At 44.2% G+C, this 3062-nt stretch overlaps 1 long non-coding RNA gene across 1 annotated transcript; it reads right to left on the bottom strand.

Moving 5' to 3' along the window:
* Window positions 1-504: 504 nt before the first annotated feature.
* Window positions 505-2618, bottom strand: LOC118159010. The gene is made up of 2 exons (XR_004746969.1): window positions 2211-2618; window positions 505-566 (listed from the first exon to the last, which is right to left on the bottom strand). It is a non-coding gene; the product is annotated as an uncharacterized LOC118159010 (long non-coding RNA).
* Between the last annotated feature and the right edge of the window lie 444 nt (window positions 2619-3062).

Below are 3062 nucleotides of genomic sequence, written 5' to 3'. Positions count from 1 at the left end.
TGTTATAAATTAGACCACACAATTTTCTGGTCTATTGAAATTATTTTATTAATCAAGTAAGCAGACACAAGCAAAACAGCGCTGGGCGGCTGGGGAGTCTCCGCTCCGCAACAGCACGCAACTTCCCTTTCCAGGGTTGCTGTTTTATAGCAGTCGAATTCCGGCTTGTCAGGACTTGTTGAACTGGCTGAGGCTGCGCAGTCTATTGTTGAGAGGGGGGTCGTTGTTCCTCTGCCGGTGATCACGCGTTGTGCTCGTGTTCAGGTGGGGGAAGTGAAGTGGCAAAAAGGATGTCTTGTGGTAAGGAACTTCACAGAGTCTGTTTTCACTCAAGGATGTTTACCCAACACCCCCTCCTGCTATCTGTTTGCTTAATCCTCCCCCTTATCAAGGCCATTAAATTGTGCACCCTTATCTCCTCAGCAGATCCTCCAAATTCCTCAAAGACAATGAACAAACCCCCACTAATTTATTACAATCCCTCCTTTTTCTTTTTCTAACATATTTTGTTCATTGAATTTTTGCAATATTTGCTTGCTGAGCATCAAAGTTTCTGCGTTGTCCTCCTGCTCAAGAGATTCATACTTAGCACGCACGAGCATAAGATGAGCTGCCTCTAATCGGCTTTTTACAATTGCAATTACTCGATTGAATATACATGGTCCAAAAGTCAGTGCTAATATAAGTAACAACAAGGGCCCCGCTATGGTTGATAGCAGGGTAGTAAGCTAAGGTGAGTAATTAAACCAGGATTCATACCAATTCTGACGAGCCTCATTTTCCCTTTTGCGTTTTTCTAATCCTTCCCGCAATTTAGTCATTGTATCTCTCACCACCCCAGTATGATCTGCATATACACAACATTCTTCACGCAGGGCTGCACACAGTCCTCCTTGTTGTAAGAAAATCAAATCCAACCCTCTACGGTTTTGGAGTACCACTTCAGATAATGACCTAACCGATTTTTCCAGAGCTGTTATTGATTGCTCTATACGGGCCAGATCCTCATCTACGGCAATGCGTAGAGAAGTAAATTCCTGGCTTTGTTTTACCAAGGAAGCAATTCCAGTTCCTGCACCTGCAGCCCCGAGAGCCATTAAAGTGGCTAAGGTGACGGCCGTAATAGGCTCCCTCTTTACCAGATGGTATTCAGCCACTGTGTGATGGGTATACATATACTCTTCAGTGTGGTATTGAATCCTTGGTATAATGACCACCTGTACACAAAAATCATGAGATGTGCTAAACAATTTTAAAGATATGCAAGGAGTGACTCCTAACGATGAACATACCCACCTAGTGTTATTTGCAGGAATTAACCATTTGTGGGTTCGGTCCATTTTTTCAGTGACATGGCACAGATCATTTTTATCTCTTGGAACTGTGCCGACACATCTACCTTTTCCTGTAACTTGAGTCAAAGTTATCCCGATTTCCTGACCCCAACTGCATTTGGAAGGATTTAACTCATTTGAATATTCAGACCTCCCCATATCCCCTATAGCTTCATAATATGGGGGCTTAACACTTACACATAGCCAGCACCCTTCAGTTATCTCAGGATTAGTTTGATTTAGTACCTGGAAACTAGCATTTATAACTTTCCACATACTACTCCCAGGTACAACCTCTTTCTTTTTCACAATGCTTGGAAGCAGTGTGGGAAAGGATAACTCTGTCGACTTATTGAAAAACACTGTAGTAGGTCGGGCAGTCCCAGGTATCTTTACAGTCTGGGCAATCAAAACTTCCCCTAATAACTCTTTATTAGGCCCGACTACCTTGGAAGTCTCGGGTATTTCCTTCTTTATTAGTATGAGTCCTCCCTTGTCAGTTCCAGGTTCCGTATACCTTATTCCCCACACTCTTCCCATGTTCCACCCTCTATCTGTGGGTTGGGTAACATTTAAAAAAAGATATTTGCAGTTTCCACGTCCTCCCCACCCTTGCGGTGGAATGCACCCATATGGACCCCATTGGACCCTTAAGTATTTATCTCTACCGTATCCCGGTATCCAGCTAGGGGCTATAGTCTCACAACCCCAGTAGCTGCAGTAATATTGATTAGGGGAGTTGCAGTACCCCTTTCCAGGATTCGAACTCGGGCACATATAAAATCCCATATATTCCCAGCATTGGGGCCTCGGGATCAGCTTACATAGTGTAGAAGTAAAGCTTGGCCCCCCCGATGTTATCTGGGTAGCAATAACCTGTTGATCCTCGAATCGACTTAAAGTCCATTTAAAGGGTTGGTGGGGGTGGTGTTGAGTCGCTATGCAGGATGAAATCACTGCGAGAACCCCTAAATACCGATAGGAATGGCTGAGGCCCATTTCTTTCCCCACTTATTCACTCCTCTGCCTCACTCGTCAGTTGGGTTGCAGCCAACTACGAGGTTTTAGTTCTTCTCGGCAGCAGTAGTGTTCTTCAGGGGAGAGCCTCTACCTTAACCCACGGTACCTATCGAGTTCGTCGCAATGTGAGCTTCAGGTCTTTGTTTCCTGGAGCGATCTCCCACTTCTCGTCACAGATGGGTCCTTTAACACGGCTGGCATGTGTCCATCCTTTCTCCACAGTCCGGACAGCTGTTTCTGTAGTAAGCAAAACAACATAGGGGCCTTCCCATTGTGGTGTTAATGTAACTTCTTTCCAAGTTTTTATCAGGACCTTATCTCCAGGCTGTATCTTGTGGATTGCCATATCCAAAGGAGGACGTTGCACAATTAAACCCTTTTTCTGTAATTCCCTGCGTCTATTTATCAATTGTGTGAGGTAAGGTTTTAATTGATCATCTTGTAGGTGGGGATGATCAAGGGGTATCTCAAGATCGTAAGGCATACCATACAGCATTTCAAAAGGGGAGATTCCCAGATCAGTCCTGGGCTTCACGCGTATACTTAACAAAGCTAGCGGCAAGCACTTTATCCAAGAGGTTTTCATTTCTAACATTAATTTAGTAAGTTGCTTTTTAATTTCCCCGTTCATCTGTTCTACTTTCCCCGAGCTCTGAGGATGCCAGGGAGTATGATATTCCCATTTGATTCCTAAAGCTTTCATTGTGT

The sequence above is a fragment of the Oxyura jamaicensis genome, unplaced genomic scaffold (genome assembly GCF_011077185.1).
Source record: "Oxyura jamaicensis isolate SHBP4307 breed ruddy duck unplaced genomic scaffold, BPBGC_Ojam_1.0 oxyUn_random_OJ64807, whole genome shotgun sequence".
In the NCBI taxonomy this organism is placed as follows: Eukaryota; Metazoa; Chordata; class Aves; order Anseriformes; family Anatidae; genus Oxyura; species Oxyura jamaicensis.
The sequence above is the reverse complement of the archived record's forward strand: the minus strand, read 5'-3'. Positions and strand labels throughout refer to the sequence as shown.